The 18,041-nt window shown below is 38.0% G+C and overlaps 1 protein-coding gene across 4 annotated transcripts in view; it reads left to right on the top strand.

Annotated features, from left to right (window-relative positions):
- The window catches only part of SBF2 (SET binding factor 2), a 507,948-nt gene that overhangs the window by 424 nt on the left and 489,483 nt on the right, over positions 1 to 18,041 (top strand). The gene's annotated exons all lie outside the window — the stretch shown is intronic.

Genomic DNA, 18,041 nt, shown 5'->3' with positions numbered 1-18,041 from the left:
CGCGTCCGCCGGGGCGGCCCAGCTGGGGCCGAGTCTGGGTGCCGCGCCCCTCGCTCTGGAGGGGCTCGGGGACCGGGGGCAGCGCCCTGGTGCCGGCGGGATTGGGCCAGGACCGCAAGGCTGGGAGGGCGGGAGCCAACTGTGCTAAGTTCCTCGGGGATAAACTTCTGCCCTGCATCCTGAGTGAGTAACGAGTGACGCAGGGGGCTGTCTTCTCCAAAAGGAAGTGCTGGGAGTCCAGGGCGGCCTCTGTTGGGGGCCAGTCTAGTCACCGCCCCGGTGAACGCGTGTTCCCGGGGAAGGGAAAAGGATCCTTGTGCTTTGAAGCATTTCTAGGAAATGCTCCCTGTGCTTTCAGGACAAATGTGACGGTCATTTCAGAATGACTGAACACTATCTTTTAAGTAAGGACAGTTAGCAGACCGCTGAAGGTGATCTTGTTTCAGTTTGATGTGTTTTAATTGTTTTTTCATTCGTTACAAAATTTTCTTCATAAGGGACAGTTTGGCAAATGCATTGCCTTTTAATTTAATTTATGGACTTCCGCAATTTACGAGAATTGAGGATTCACGCACGTTTATTTTTGTATGTTTATTCCTTTGTATTACTGTGTAGCTAAGCATAATGTAATAAATTGAGCTAGGGAAGCACATCTATTTCAGGGTAATTCTGGTCACACATTTGCAAGGAATTTTAAATATCAGCTAGACAGTCCCTTCATTTTTCAGAGGAGATGCTGAGATTGTGTTTTGCTGATGATTACAGCCATTTGTAATTTCAGAATACCATTGTTCTGCCCACTCTAGGTCGACTGCTCCTTTCACTGTTCCTCTCCTAATAACTTCCTTTAGTGGGAACCTTTTATATTTTAATCTTTCATCATTCCTGACCTGAGTGAGGTCAACTGTTTAGAGAAGGGATTGGGCTATATTAATGTATCTTCTGGCTCCAAAATTGTATTTTTTATTTCCTAGTAATTTTGCATAGTCTGGTGTCTCTTTCTTACCAGGATTAACAATATGGAGAATGACAGTTTGTTTTTAACATCATTTCATTTTGAGCGACTTTTTTTTCTCACTTTTAGAAAAATTTGAAACAATCACAAACTTGCAGAAAACTTGCAAGTACAGTACAAAGAACTTTTTTTCCCCTGAACCATTTGAGAGGAAGCTGCTGACCTGATACCCTATCACCTCAGAATGCTTTAGTGTGCATTCTCTACAAACAAGAATATTCTCCTACGTAATCACAATACAATCATCAAAATCAGGAAATTAACACTGATACTCCATGTAGTTCTCAGACTGGGTCAAGTTCTGTTTATTGTGCCATTGATCTCTACTGACAAAAGGATCCAGTTCAGAATTGTGTTGCATTTATTTGTCATGTCTCTTTAGTCTTCTTTAATCTGGAACAATTCCTTCATCTTCTGTTGACTTTCATAACCTTGACACTTATGAAGATTATAGGGCAGTTATTTTGTAGAATGCCCCTCAATTTGGGATTATGTGTTCTCTTATGATTAGATACATACAGTTAATGAACTTGGGCAGGAATATCACAGAAGTTATGCTCATTGCATCCTGTCAGGTGGTGCGCAATTTCAGTTTGTCTCATTGGTGATTTTCACTTTGATTACTTGAGATAAGTAATGTCTGCCAGGCTTTTTCACTATAAAGTTAATATGTGGGGCCGGCCCCGTGGCTTAGCGGTTAAGTGTGCGCGCTCCGCTACTTGCGGCCCGGGTTCGGATCCTGGACGCGCACCCACGCACCGCTTCTCCCGCCATGCTGAGGCCGCGTCCCACATACAGCAACTAGAAGGATGTGCAACTATGACACACAACTATCTACTGGGGCTTTGGGGAAACAAAGGAGGAGGATTGGCAATAGACGTTAGCTCAGAGCCGGTCTTCCTCAGCAACAAGAGGAGGATTAGCATGGATGTTAGCTCAAGGCTGATCTTCCTCACACACACAAAAATAAATAAATAAAGTTAATATGTAATAATTAATAACAGTTTTTGTGAGGAGTACTTTGAACTATGTAAATATCTTGTTCTTCATCAAACTTTTCATGTATTCCTTTATTCATATCTGTAAGGATTCATGGTTTTCTGTTTTTTTTAGTGGATTATATTCTGTTACTATTTATGTTGATGTTCAAATTGTTCCTCATTGGGCCAGTGAGAACCCATTCACGTTGGCTTCTGTGTTCTTATGACATGCTCCCATCATTCTTTGAGCATGTCTTTACTTTTTGGCACAAGAAGATGTTCTGGGCTTCTCTTGTACTGTCCCTGCATTAGTCCTAGAATCAGCCATTTCTCTAGGGAGCCCTGATCCTTTTAGTGGAGAATAACATTTAGAAGCTAAGATCTCAGTGCTAGTGTGTTTATTGCTGTTGGGTTGTTACTGTTCCCACCGCTCTTAATGGACAGAGCAGGAGAATATATGTATGTACACACACATGCATGCACATTTACATCTATACTTATTTATCTGTATATATTGAAAACCATGAGTGCACGCCAGTACCTCTGATTTCAGTCCAACACTGCAGTGTCTATTCTAGTTTTTTCCTTTTTCATATTTGTAATACACTTCTCTGACAGTGAGAAATCTGGCTTCCATTATCCTTAATATATTTACTTGTTTGTTCAGTCTCCCTGTATTTAACCAATCTTTCATCTTTGCTACCACCCCCTCCTCTCCTGGATGCCTGGCTTTCTCTGCTGGGCTTGGATTCTTCATTCTCTCTCTCCCACCTTTCTACCTCTGTCAGGATCTCACAGCCCATACCAGGATGCCCCAATATAAGGACATCCTCCTTAACCTGCTCTGGCTCTGACTCCCCATATTAGCTTCCTCACTGTTTGTGGATATACTTCTCGCCGCACTTAGGCTCTGACACCCCAAACTGGCTGCTTCCACGTGAAGACGTCCTCCTCACTCTCCTCACACCCAGTGCCCCATACCAGGTTGCCAGTCTGTGTTGACACCCTCCTTACAGTGCTTGGGCTGTGACTGAACACTTTTGCCCATTTCTCCCCTGGTGGACTCCGTCCTTGGTTCACTTGGGCTCTGACAATCTGCACCCCACCCCAGGGCTATAGTGACTACTCCCCGTTCCCCTCAGGAAATGAAATTTATACAATGTTATAAACTAATGTTACCGCAATAAACAAAAAATAAAAAAAAATGGAAGATTATCTTTTTAAGTAACAAAATCCGGAAACTTTTATAAATGGTAGAATCTCGATAGTGAAATGTATCTTTTTTTTTTTTTACTTGGCGTAATTTTTCTTTTTTTTTTTTTTTGTGAGGAAGATCAGCCCTCAGCTAACATCCATGCCAATCCTCCTCTTTTTGCTGAGGAAGACCAGCCCTGAGCTAACATCTATTGCCAATCCTCCTCCTTTTTTTCCCTTTTTCTCCCCAAAGCCCCAGTAGACAGTTGTATGTCATAGTTGCACCTCCTTCTAGTTGCTGTATGTGGGACTCGGCTTCAGCATGGTCGGAGAAGCGGTGCGTCTGTGCGAGCCTGGGATCTTAACCTGGGCCACCAGTAGTGGAGCTCCGCACTTAACTGCTAAGCCTCAGGGCCGGCCCCTATAGTAGTATCTTATTGTGGTTTCAATTTGCATTTTCCTGGTGGCTAATGATGTCGATCACCCTTTCATGTGCATATTGCATTAGAATATTTTTTATAAAGTGACCAAATTTTTGTTCTTTTTTATTGAATTGCTTCTTTGGCTTCTTATTATTGAGGGTTCTAGATACAAGTCTTTATCAGGAGTTTCGCAAATATTTTCTTCCAATCTGTGACTTGCCTTTTCATTTTCTTAACAGTGTCTTTTGAAGAGCGGACGTTTTAGTTTGGATCACTTTTCAGACATGCGGACGTTTTAGTTTGGATCACTTTTTAGACATTTGAATACTTTTGTATCTTAAGTTGTATCCTTTGAGTAGTCCTTTTTATGTAAAACCCTTAGTAAAAACTTATTGGAAGAAAATCCACTAAATCTATGTACTTGTTTGAATTATAAGTGAAGAATAAACCTAATTGATTCTGAAAACTTTTATTGTAAAGTTTTCTTCAGGAGTTAGTGTGATTTTGTTACCTAAACCTCTCTAAAAGCTAGTCATATTATGATAATATGATACTGAAATGTTCTGTATTTAATACCAGAGTCCTCTAGAATTATTCAACTGACACACTCTTTATTTTTATTCCTAAAATGTCTTGTCAATAATACTTTTTAGTTAATTTTTTCATATTTCTATTTTTTAAATTTTTTATTGAGATAATAAAAAATTGGTTTATAACGTATAAATTTCAGGTGTACATCGTTATGTTTCGACTTATGTAGAGAGTGCATCATGTTCACCACCAAGAGTCTAGTTGCCATCCGTCACCGTATGAATGTGCCTGTTTATCCCTTTTTGCCCTCCTCCTACCTCTTTTCCCCTCTGGTAACTACCCATCTGTTCTCTGTATCTAGGTATTTGTTTGTTGTTGTTTTTATCTGCCACATATAAGTGAAATCAGATGATATTTGGCTTTCTCCATCTGACTTATTTTGCTTAGCATAATACCTTCAAGGTCCAACCATGTCGTTGCAATGTCAAGATTTCATCTTTTTTTGTGTGTGTGTGAGGAAGATCAGCCCTGAGCTAACATCTGCCAGTCCTCCTCTTGTTTTTTTTTGCTGAGGAAGACTGGCCCTGGGCTAACATCTTTGCCTATCTTCCTCCACTTTATATGGGATACTGTCACAGCATGGCTTGACAAGAGGTGTGTCGGTGCGCGCCTGGGATTCAAACCCCGGGCTGCCTCAGTGGAGCGTGCATACTTAGCCGCTACACCACCAGGCCTGCCCAAGATTTCATCTTTTTTTATGGCTGAGTCGTATTCTATTGTATATCATATTTCTATTTTAAAATTGAATTGAAAGAAGATAAAACTTTGTCATTTGAAAAGTTACTTTTACGAACTGGAAAAGTAGTTAATACATGCTGTTTGAATTATATACAAAGAAGAGTGGTTGGCATATAGTAGGTGATTAATAAAGATGTATTGAATGAGTACACAGTTGCTGAAAGTATGGAAAATACAAAAAGCTGTAAGGAAGGAAGATGGGAGGGGAGTGTGGTTATAAAAAGGTAACAGGGATTTTTGTGGTGATGGAACTGTTTTGTATCTTGGCCGGTTGGTGGATACATGAACATAGATATGTGATAAAATTGCGTAGAACTAAATATACACACACACACATACAGACACAAATGAGTACAATATAACTTGGGGAATGTGAATAAGAAAGTAGATTGTATTAACGTCAGTATCCTGGTGTTAATATTATACTATAATTTTGCAAGATGTTACCATTGGGGGAAACTGAGTAAAGAGAAATGGGATTTTTGTGTTATTTCTTACAACTATCTCAAAATAAAAAGTTTAATTTAAAAAAAGTTGTAAGGAAGATTAAAAAGATACCCATAATATCCTTATTTTTTCCTTAACATTGATGACGTAAGGAAAAGTTATTCTATAAAATTCCAGAAAAACATAATCTTCAGTGTCTGAATTGTTATATCTTATGGGTATATCAATTTAACTTCATCATTCACTTTATTATTGGATGTTTAAGTTGTTTTCCGTTTTGTGTTCTTATAACACTACTGTCATGCTGAGGAGAACATAGCCTGAAAACCACTGATTTTTGTGACAGTGATTTTGGAAATTTGAAATTAAGACTTTATTTTCCTGAGTTTGCATATGTACTATGGCATGATAATTAGGAAATATCATTTGTTTCTAATAGGTGAAGTTATTTAGCCAACGTTTTATTTTTCTTATTTCTACTTTCACTGAGATTTATCCAAGAAAAATTGATAATGACCATGTGGGTTAATTCCCTTATATGCCTTTACTTCTTTCTTTTTGTTTACTTTTGCTGTCCATTAATACATTTAGAATTTAATCCATTTATCTAGATGGTATTTAACCTGCAGTGAAGTATCATAATCATTGAGGTTCTTGTGTTCTTTCATATCAACTTGCTTAAGTATATTAGAGAAAGCATTTGAAATAGTTCTTAGGTGTTTCATCAGTTTTATTTAAGCAGTATACGTGAGATAAGCTAAAGCGGTAAATTTATGCACAATACCTGAAATATCATAGTTCAAGACATTTTAAAAATTGATGATTGAACTATTATTGAACCATTGTAGTTCATAGTCAACCTGAGTTCCCTCCCCCTCCCCCGTTCTATATTGAAGTAGTTAGGAATTCTTGGCTGCTGTTTGTTGCCAACTGTCAAGAACCATTTGGAATTCATTGATTTGGCAAGAATTTATTGCTTTGCCAGGCATTGTGCTAAGTGCTAGAACAAAAATAAATGAGTAAAGAATAAGACTACACCTAACTTAGTTGTTAATACGGACAATCTTGAAATAAGTAATGATGGATGAAGAAGAAGGACCCACTTTACTGAAGGAAAGAAAAGACTTCTTAAGAGAAATGATGTTTAAAGCAAGTTATGTAGGATTAGTAAGCATTTGCCACATGGAAAAGAGAGTAGGGGAGATTACAGGCAGAGAGAAAAACATGTAAATGTGTGAATGTCTTGTTCCAGGAATGGCAAGAAGTATAGTGTAGATGGGAATTGAGGTAAACTTTGATCCTAGAGTGGGCTGGGGTCAGACTGTGAAAACCTCTGTATATCAAAATTCCAGGCTGTGGAATTTAGCATTTACTCTGTAGACTGTGGGATCTCTTGAAAAGTGGGGGTTCTTGAAAAGTAAGAAACAACATAGAAGTGTGACTCAAATGACAATGAACTGGAGGGAGAAAGACCAGTGTGAGAAGACTCAGGAGCTTTTACAGTGGGAATGGAAAGGAAGGTATGGATTTTGGAGAAATTTGAAAGCTCAAATTAGCAAAATTTAGTAATGAATGGATGTGAGGAGTAAAGGAAAAAGAGTAGTTGAGAGTCATTAGAGTAGATATAGCTATGACACTGTGTGGGTGCCCTCAGAAAGTCAGTGTAGAGACAGAAGGATAGAGGACCAATTTTCTAGCTTCGGTAATTGGGTGGGTGATGATGCTGTGAATCATGCAAATAGGGAATTCAGGAGAAGAAATGAATTTGGATGAAGGAAGGAAATGCTGAGCTTAGTTTTGGATATATTGAATTAAAGGTGCCTGCCTGTAATCAAGGTAGAGATGTCATTTAGGTGTTTGGATATATGGGTCAGGAGATAAGGAGAGAAGTGAAGATTTAGAGGTTTAATTTGGCAATTAGCAATAGCCAGTTGATTGTCAGATATAAAGAAAAAGTGAGATTGTTTAGGAAATGTGTATGGAGTGAAAAGAAGAGTTGCCTAAGAATTGAACCCAGAGAAAATTTAATATTTAAGAGGTAGATAGAGCAATAGCAGCCAGGAAACTGAATAGGAGTGGTCAGAGATATTGCAGGAGAACCAAGATAGTGCATTATGATGGAAACCCTGGGGTGTAGAGAATTTTGAGGAGGAGGAAATGATGAATAAATGTCAAATGCTCTGAAGATATCATGTATAATGAGAACTAAACATAGTGTCTCAGTCCATTTGGGCTACTATAACAAATTACCATAGACTGAGTGACGTAAACCACAAACATTTATTTGTCACAGCTCTGGAGGCTGGGAAATCCAAGATCAAGGCACAGGCAGATTCAGGATCTTGTTAGGGCTCGCTTCCTGGCTCATAGATGGCCGTCTTCTCACCGTGTCCTCACATGGAAGAAGGGGCAAAGGAACTCTCTAGGGTCTCTTTTATAAGGACACTTATCCCATTCATGAGGGCAGAGCCCTCATGACCTAGTCACCTCCAAATACCATCGCTTTGGCCCCACCTCCAAAAGCCATCACGTGGGGGATTAGATTTCAACATATGAATTTTGGGAGGACACAAACATTCAGTCTAGAGCAGGTAGGCTCATGGACTTGATAATTAGGATAGCGACTTTTGAACATTACAGTAGTGGTGTGGGGAGCCAAAGCCAGTTTGATAAATGCATGTCCCAAGTCATATGCTGTATGAACCTCATGGAGTCCAATTTATTTCATTTCTTTTTAGAAGCTTTTTATGACTTGCACCCTATGGCTTGTGGAAAGAGGGGTCAGAGGTGACTTCAAAATGCCAAACCTGAAGGTCTGGATACTTGTGATACTGTGACTTAAATAGGAAGATCGAAAATGCTTTTCTTTTAAAATTAGTTATTTGTCTTTGTGGGCTTGGAAGGTAATGGGTTTTATTTTATAGCTATCCAAATGGAGACTTCAAAAGATGGGACAGGTAGGGGCTGGACACAAAGACTTGAGAGTCATTAGAGTAGATAGAGCTATGACACTGTGGGTGCCCTCAGAAAGCTGGTGTACAGACAGACAAATAGAGGACCAAGGACTGAGCTTTGGGGAACACTGTTGCTAAGAGGATGGAAAATAAAAGGAACCGTAGAAGACGGGTTTGGAGAGTTTGGGAGAGACATTTAGTTTTCCCCAATAGCCATTTTTCTCCTCTGTGGTCATAGCACACATGATTTTTGGCTAGTCATGTGGTCATGCAGAAGAGAGACTGTTTTCAAGTTTCTAATAGATATAAACTTGTGAATAAGTTCTGGTCAGTTGGATATAAGTGGAAATGATGAGCACAGTATCCCAAAAGTATTCTTTTCTTTTTGCTGGGAAAGATTCACTCTGAGCTAACATCTATTGCCAATCTTCCTCTCTCTCTCTCTTTTTTTTTTTTCTCCCCAAAGCCCCAGTACATGGTTGTATATTCTAGTTGTAAGTCCCTGTAGTTCTTCTATGTGAGCTGCCGCCACAGCATGGCTACTGACAGACGAGTGGTGTGGTTCTGCGCCCGGGAACCGAACCTGGGCCACCGGAGTAGAGCATGCCGAACTTTAACCGCTAGGCCATCAGGGCTGGCTCCCAAAAGTATTTTTAAAGGGTGATGGTATGCCTTCCTAGTTTTTCTCTTTCCTGAGACTGGTGTGCTGATATAAAGACTGGAGTTCCACCAGCCATCTTGAACCATGTGGATAAGGGCCTACACTCTAGGGATATCAGAGCAAAAAGCTAGAAAGAAGCTGGGTCCCTAATGACTTATAGCAAGATTGTGATAGCTGCCTTTCAGGATTTTTTTTTTTACATGAAAGACTATAACCTTGTACATTTAAACCATTATAAATCATATAAATCAGAGTTTTCTGTTGTATGTAGCTAATCTTAATCCAGATACACAGAGGTGAAGGAGATCGGAATCCGAAGTCATAGTCTCTGTGTCAGGTGTGGCAGATAGAGATTAGTGAGATGTGGAGTTAATGAAGATCTTTGCATTTCATAAAACTTTAGAGTTGAAAGTTAACTGTACAGATCATCTAATTCAATCCAATTTCTGGATAAGGAACCAATGTGAATGCTACTACAAATCAAGGAAGCCTAGGGCCACCAGAAGCTGGAAGTTGTTATTTGTGAATGGTTGTTGTTATTTGTGAATGGTTACACAGCTATTGAGTGACAAATCCTGGACTAGAAGTTTCTTGATGCCTATAATCCGGTACACCGTGCTGTCTTTTGAGAATTTATATGAAGGATAGTCTTACCCCAGAATTGTTTGAGCTGGAATGTTGTGTTGTAGACCAAATTGCAAAACTTTAAGCAAGAGAAAGAATAGAAAGTGGAGACAGCAGATTAGGACCATTTGTTTGAGTCATCTGATTTTGAGAGGTAAGAATATCTCGTTGGAAAACTTCGAATGCTTTCTCTTCAGGATAAAAATTACTTTTTTTTTTGTATCCCAGAGTTGTCTGGCTGATTAATGCTTAATAAGACATGTTTGAATTGAATTGCAGAAATAATGAGGTCCAATGAGAGTTTTAAAAAAATGGATAGGACAGATTTGAGCATACAGGAAGGCAGAAGAGTGGAAATCAGTGGAATGAGAGCAGTTGATGCTGGAGAGAGTGAGGCTAGGTATGGGAAGAAAGTTCCTCAGAACTTGGGGTCTCAAGCACATATGTACAGATATATCAGTGATCTCTAAAGAGTGCACTTTGGAAAATAAAACTGCCGTTTCGTTAATCCTAGAGATATTCTATAATGTGGTACATCAGAACATGTCACTGATCAGCTGTGGGACTTTGTGGGAGGTGACAAGTCACGTAGGCATATTTTAGAACCAGAAATATACAGGTAAACAGCATTAATGTACAAGGAAGTATTGGGAAAAGGTGGTGGTGAAGGGTGCTGAGAGAGGTTTCAGGGTGAGCTTTTAAATTTTAGATACAGGTATCTAAATAATGAATTTCTAAGAAACCTAACAAACCTCTCAGAACAACTTTTCAAGCAACAATTTTATTTCCCAGTTGTAGGTTAATTTATATATTATAGTTTGTTGTGCCTGATCTGATGATCATCTTCATTAAAAACCATTATAGGGCCAGCCCTGTGGCTTAGCGGTTAAGTGCGCACGCTCCACTGCTGGCGGCCCGGGTTCGGATCCCAGGCGCGCACCGACGCACCGCTTCTCTGGCCATGCTGAGGCCGCGTCCCACATACAGCAACTAGAAGGAAGTGCAACTATGACATACAACTATCTACTGGGACTTTGGAGGAAAAAATAAATAAATGAAATTATTTAAAAAAAAACATTATAAAAATGAAGGCATTGACTAAATCTTTGTGTTGGTGGACTAGCATTTCTTAACTTTAAAACATTGCTGTTGTCAAAACTGAGACATCACAAGATTTAATGTCCTGTTATTTAATTATTGCTGAATTTGAGTAATGATTTGGGTTATGAAATTGTTTATAAAGTAAATGCTATTCATTTAAAATTCTCATTTCTGTAATCTATAGTGTGAAGGAAAATATAACTTTTATAATTTCATAATTATTTTACTTTTCCTTATACTTGTCAATGTCTTCACGGGAGAATTTTTCAGAAAATAGGGTTTTTTTTCAGTTATATCTGTAGGTTTTCTATTGTTTGCTGAAAAAATGAATGAAAAAATAATTTTACCTATGGAAATATTTCATACAATTTCTCCTTAAGTTTAGATGAATTTCAAACAGGCTAGGTTTTTTTTATTGTATGTACAGTTCCAGATTATTCTGGAGTACAGGAACAAAAAGATGAACTAAGAAGAGAAAAGAAAAAAGCTTATGTTTTAAGGGAGTGTTAACGCTATTATAGGGAAGTGCCAGAGAAATGATCCTCACTTTTTTTTTTTTTTAAAGATTTTATTTATTTATTTCTTTTCCCCCCAAAGCCCCAGTAGATAGTTGTATGTCATAGCTGCACATCGTTCTAGTTGCTATCCTCACTTTTTAAAATGTTTTAACAACAGTACATTATATTGTGTAATAGCTTTAGGTTAGGTCTCTAACACTGTGTTATTTTCCTAGGGCTGCATAACAAATTATCACAAACTTTGTGGCTTAAAACAACAGACACTTATTCTCTCACAGTTCTGGAGGCTAGAAGTCTGAAATCAAGGTGCCAGGAGGGCAATGCTCCCTCTGAAGACTCTAGAGAAGAATCCTTCTTTGGCTCTTCCAACTTCTGGTGGCCCTAGGCTTCCTTGATTTGTAGTAGCGTAACTCTAATTTCTGCCTCGTCTTCACATGGCCTTTTCTGTGTTTCTGTGTCCAAATCGCCTTCTCCTTTCTCTTATGAAGACACTAATCATTGGATTTGGGGCCTACCCTAAATCCAGGATGATTTCATTTTGAGATCCTTAACTAATTACATTTGTGAAGACCCTATTTTCAAATAAGGTCACATCCTGGGGTTCTGGTGGACGTGAATTTTGGGGGGACAGTATTCAACCCACTACAAACACAGTGGTTCAGGCAGTTTTTATGATGCTAGCTGTTTGTAAATATTAGGAAATTTATCTGGACAGAACAGTGCTAAATACAAGACTTAAAAATTTTTAAAAAATAATTTTATAATGGATTATACATTCAAAGCCAAATATATTTAAAAAAACATTCCCACAACATTACAAGTTAGAGGAACATTCTAATGACCAAGGACTCACCATGACCAACGTCTGACTGGGTGCCTGGGGCCATCTAAATGTATGGCCAGGGGCAGGGGGAGAGAGGGAGGCTTGATGCATCTGGAGCCCGAACTATATCCGTGGTCTCCTAGGCTGGATGCTCTGTCTAATGGAGTTAAACAGAAATACATGATTGTGTCTCCCACTTAAAAACAAAAAAACAAAAGCACAACATTTGCTGTAAACACTGGAGTGAATAATATGCTACAGAAAATTGAGAATTCCTTGGAAGATATGGCTTTGCAATAGTTTTTAGAAAGGTTTAGAGTTATATATGTTCTTTGTTCTTTCACTAGTGCCACCTGTTCTTTCCATATTATTGTGTTGGTAAAGTCAATAGATACTTTCTTTGAATGTGTTACACAGCTTACATTTATTTCTTTAGGCATTTGCATTATAGGCAGACTATCAGATTGGATTTTCAGTTCATCCATTAAAAACAATTCAGTGTTTTCACATACTTTATCTCAGTGACTCTTCGTAGTAACACAGTGAGTTACTCTGTGGGGTCCATCAAAGTTGAATAATTTGCCCACTTTCATCCAGATCGTAAATGGGATTAAATGGGACTTGAAGTCGATTTTCTGACTTTAAATCAAAACTTTTCATTATAAACACATTGCAGCGTCTAGGGATGGTGGTGAAGAAGAGTGAGGGAGAAGAATAGGGAAGGGATTTTCAGGTGAGGGAGCAGTAGTAATGGCAAAGGCACTGAAGTGATAAACAGTGAGTAGATCCTCAGTTTGGCTGAAATATAAGAGGAGAACTGGTAAGTAATAAATGGAGATTATATTAGAGCAGCTAAGAAAGTTTTTTTTTCCAACTATTTTCAGAGGCCAGTCACATTTCATTGCATTTTTTTCTTGTCCTTCTGCACTTCATCTTTGAAGTTGAAATTCTTGATATTTTGGAAAACAAAATTTAAAAACCTGTTACCCAGGAAGGTTCATAAGTGTTTCTGTAGGAGAGAACTTTGGCAGTCAGGAAGATGAACTTGCTTTTGAAAAGATTTTTCTGTTGCAAAGTATGGTTGCTATTTTTTGGTATAACAGGTGAGTCCAGACTCGTAATTATGGTGAGAAACATTTTTCCCCTCATCAGCATGGTCTTTTTTGTAGAAAGTAAGTGTTAAACTATGCAAAGTGATCATTGTTGAAAGATCATTAGCTATAATCTCAGAAAAAAATGGCTTCTTTTCAAGCTTCTTAAATTTACTGCTTACCTGATTATAACTGTGACCAAAACTTGAAGAGAATTTTCAAGCTCTGAGACCTAAAGCATCTTGTAATCTAGAGTATTATGAATACCATGTAAATTCAGACACAGCAATGAAACATCACATAGGTTTACACACTCTTTTAAACGTTGTTTTAAGAAGCTACGTGGTGGACCTTCACAGGTACATATAATTGAAAATGGATAGAACCTATAGCATTTCATTTTATGTTAAAATATTATTTTGGAACAGTGAATTGTTAAAGTGTTATATGTTTCTCAAGAAGCAATTTTTGTTTTACCCCTTCTAGCATATTGGTATTTTGTTTTGTTTGTTTAAGATTCTGTTGCAGCTTTGGAACTGAGGAGGATTGGCAAACCTATTTTTTTGGTGTGTGTGTGAGAAAGATTAGCCCTGAGCTAAGATCCATTGCCGATCCTCCTCTTTTTGTTGAGGAAGATTGACCCTGGGCTAACATCCATGCCCATCGTCATCTACTTTATGTGGGACGCCGCCACAGCATGGCTTGACAAGCAGTGCGTAGGTCTGTGCCTGGGATCTGAACCTGTGAACCTCAGGCTGCCGAAGCCGAGCCCATGAATGTAACCGCTATGCCACCGGGCCAGCCTGCAAACCTGTTTTTTATAAAAAGACTATTAAGCCATAGAATAAAAGTTAATGAAAAGTCACATAAGTAAAAGTAATTTTAGTTTTGTAAGGTATATGTTTTGCCTTAGTAGTTAAAAACATGAAATTAAAACAATATTTAATACATCCAACAAATAACTTAAAATATTTTAGTTTTACATTGTGTAAGTAGAATGTTATAGGGAGATGGGTGTCATACCCACCAAGTTGTCCCAGTGGAGAATTAGGTTCCTAAGGAGTAAAATATCTTTTTTTGGTCTTGGCATTTAGGGATTGCCGCTACATTCTTTTAAAGCAATGTTTTGCTTTTGCAGCTACAAGCACAAATGGGATCACACCTTGGGAAAAGTGCTTTCTTTTTTGGGAAGCAGGTTAATTGCCTTTGATTTCTGACTGGTGGCCTGGTCTCCTTTCTCTACAATCTGTGCATCCTGTTTTACTCACGTCTTGACTTTATCTACTTTAGACCTACTTTCTGACTGATCTTTTCTGCTTGGCTCTTGAATTCTTCTTCTGTCCAGGTATCCTCTGCTCATCTATTTTTCCACCCAGTTTTGACTCATACTGACGTGGTTCTAGTGCATCACTGTATTCCTGCTTTGACTGACCTGTGTCTTACTAAATTGTTTTATATTTTACTTATTGTAGTAGTACATACTTGTTATAAAAATTTCTAATATTACAAAAAGTTGTTAACTCTTGACTGTAGTACTTCTCTCTTCAGATCTTGTCACAGTTAATTTGGTTCTAGGTACTTTTACAGAAACTTTCTAGTTCTCCTAATAAAATGAAACCCCAGTCTTCCAAGGTTGGCAACGGAAAGAAAGCCACCACATGGGAAGGGCTGGCTTGACCTCAGAGCTCCAATTCTTCTATTTCTCTAGTGTTCTCATGGAATGCCATTTTTTTCTTAATGTTCTGGCCCAAATAACTCCCTCCCCACTCAATCATTTCCTCTTTATTTGCTGAGACACAGCTGAAAACAAGGCTGGAACACTGAAATAAGACTTTTGTAAAGGCTAAAGATGAAAAGGGTAATGAAGCCAGAGAGTAATTTTTAAGTTGGTCAGCTGGTTTGCAAGGTATAGTTGTCTCCTTTTTGGTCTGTGGTCTCCTAAAAGAATATTGTCCTACCTAGTTTCTGGCTTGCCATCATATAATTGAGGTCATCTTTCCTTTCAACATGTCTCCTTAAGTCTAGGCTCTAGGTGGGGACCAAACAGACAGTACATTCCTGTCAGATCTATCTAAGGTCCACTTTCCTGGCTCTAGTTTCCTGTCCAAGGATCTGTCTCTTCTGGATGATTATACCAGGACTGTGCTTCACGAGATATTCCGTTCCTTACCCGCAGGCCTTAAACTACACCACCAACTGGTCTGTCTATTAGAATTCAGCACAACAAAAGATTTACGCATACACAAGTGTGGGGAGAGGACACCTTTATATTTTCACCTGTTTTCCACCCATAGTCCCAGTATTGACACAAATTTGATGTTACCTAGAAACATGGTCATAACATTCATGTACAAATCAAAGCACAGCTAAGCAAGCATCATATTTTCTGTTACTTTTAAAAGAAAAATAAGTTCTGTAGAACTATGTGTTTATATTTATTTTTAATTGATGCTTTGTAATCTTCTCTGTTTGATTTTAATCTGAACAAATAATGATACCATTTTTATTACTCAGCAAGCATGAATGTTAGTTGAAACAGTTTTTAAAAAACAATAGTTTAAGTCCAAAAACATCTAAATCCTGGACCGATTTAATTTGTACAGTTAAGTTGAAGTAATGGTTTCTGAAAGCTTTCCTATCGCTTTCTTTTTACTCTCTTGTATAATGGGTCTGTTTTTTCCTACTAGTGATTAAACAGAATAATTAGTTACCAAAGCATCTAATTAAAAAACCAAACCAAAACAGCATAACTGGTCTTTTATGTACACATTACGTGGAGGCTCACTAGGAATTGTTTATTTTTAATGGATAATTTTAAAGAAATGGTATGGTGAATTCATCATGTTTGCCAAGAGTTATTTGTACTTGTGGGTCATGAGATTTGAAGCTATTGAAGAAATTGATGAAAGACTTAAGGAAATTATGTGAGTAGTTTATAACTGGCAAATAAGTAAGCCTCAACTATAGTGAACTATGTACCATTCTCCTAAGGAATCAAGATTGTTCTCCTTGACTTTGCAGTTGCTACTCCTAGTGGGTGTGAAGTGATGTACTGCTGACATTTTAACAAATATCTTTCCAGAGATTTTTGTGTGCATCCATATATATATCTATATGTATCATTATTTCTTTTTTACTTTTTACGAAACAAGTTCATAGCATCTGTTCATTTATGCAGTCTGTGTTTTTTAAACTTAACTGTATATTATTGGCAGCTTTCCGTATTCTAAATATATATATTATAGCATTAATTTTTATTAGCTAAAGTGTTTTATCATCTTAATTTATAATTTAATATACATATAATAATTTTACCAATTAATCTCTTATGATTAGACATTTTTGGTTATTTCTAAATTTTTGCTGTTATAAATAGGTCTGTGATGAATCCTCCTAGTTAAATCTTTGCATTCATCTTTAATTTCTTGGGATAAGTAGATAAAGAAAGAGGCAGTGGAGTTTAGTAGTTAAAAGGGTGGAATGGAGCCAGATGATCCGAGTTTGATTCCTGGTTTTGCCTCTTCATAGTTCTGGCCTTAGACAAGTAATTTAATTTTTCTGTGTCTGAGTTTCTGTATCTATAAAATGGGATAATAATAAATAGTAATATCTACCTCATAGAGTTGTGAAGACTAAATGAGTTAATTCTTGTAAATTATTATTTTTATTTTTTTTTGTCAGGAAGATTAGCCCTGAGCTAACATCTATTGCCAATCCTCCTCCTTTTTTTCCCTTTTTCTCCCCAAAGCCCCAGTAGATAGTGGTATGTCATAGTTGCACATTCTTCTAGTTGCTCTATGTGGGACGCCGCCTCAGCGTCGCCAGACAAGTGGTGCGTCGGTGCGCGCCCAGCATCTGAACTCGGGCCGCCAGTAGCAGAGCGCGTGCACTTAACCGCTAAGCCACGGGGCCGGCTCCTCTTGTAAATTATTTAAACAATGTCTGGCACACAATGATAGTGTAAGTTTTAATTCCTAGAAGTGTAATTGCTGGGTCAAAGGATATGTACATTTATATGGATGGATGTTAATTTTCTGCTCAGCATCCCTTCCTTTGGGAAGCATGTCTTCTATTCCCTGTGGTCCCAGGGAAAGTGGCAGTCCTAGTTACTCCCACCCCCTACCTTAAGCTGGGCCAATTAGAGCCATTCTTGGGGCTTTTTTTTTGGAAGGAACAAGCAAGTCTCTCTCTTTCTACAGGGATGACTAAGGTAGAACACTATGAACAAGTTGGGGCTGCCAATGTGGATTTTCCTTACCATGTTTAGAGAGTCTGTCTGAATATAGGACAGAGGCAAAGATAGTTAAAAAATGAAGAGAGACAGAACTTTGGAAACATCATTTAAACTTCTAGTTCCACCATTCCTGAAATCCAAAAGAACATTTTTAAAAATAGTTTTGAGGTATATTGCTCAGTTGTCTTCTGGCAAGATTGTGTCAGTTCATACTCCCATTTCCTTCAGGAGGATTTTAATTAGGAAAAAATCACTTAACCAAAGTTATCGCTTAAGCAACAACAGAGGAAACTGCATAGCTTCATGAAGGTGAGAATGCTAAGGGACTGGATCAGGGAGATTGGACCTTATGCCTAACTCAAATTATGTCTCTGAAACATTACAGATTGCTACTTGTCTTTGGCCTTCATTATATTCTAAGAATATATAAAACCAGGAACCTGAGTTCTGAAGATTCCAAGGTCTTCTTTTTTGTATTTGTTTGATTTATCTAGACTGAAAGAGTTCCTTGAGGGCATGGTCTAAATAAATCCCAATATTCTATGAGTAGAGAAATCTTTGAAACTGGAAAAAAAAAGTTCTTTCAGCAGAGATACTGCTATTATTTTAGCAGACTACTTTACTTAATGGGAGGTGAATAATTATTTA

The sequence above is a fragment of the Diceros bicornis genome, chromosome 7, assembly GCF_020826845.1.
Source record: "Diceros bicornis minor isolate mBicDic1 chromosome 7, mDicBic1.mat.cur, whole genome shotgun sequence".
Classification (NCBI taxonomy): Eukaryota; Metazoa; Chordata; class Mammalia; order Perissodactyla; family Rhinocerotidae; genus Diceros; species Diceros bicornis.
The sequence above is the reverse complement of the archived record's forward strand: the minus strand, read 5'-3'. Positions and strand labels throughout refer to the sequence as shown.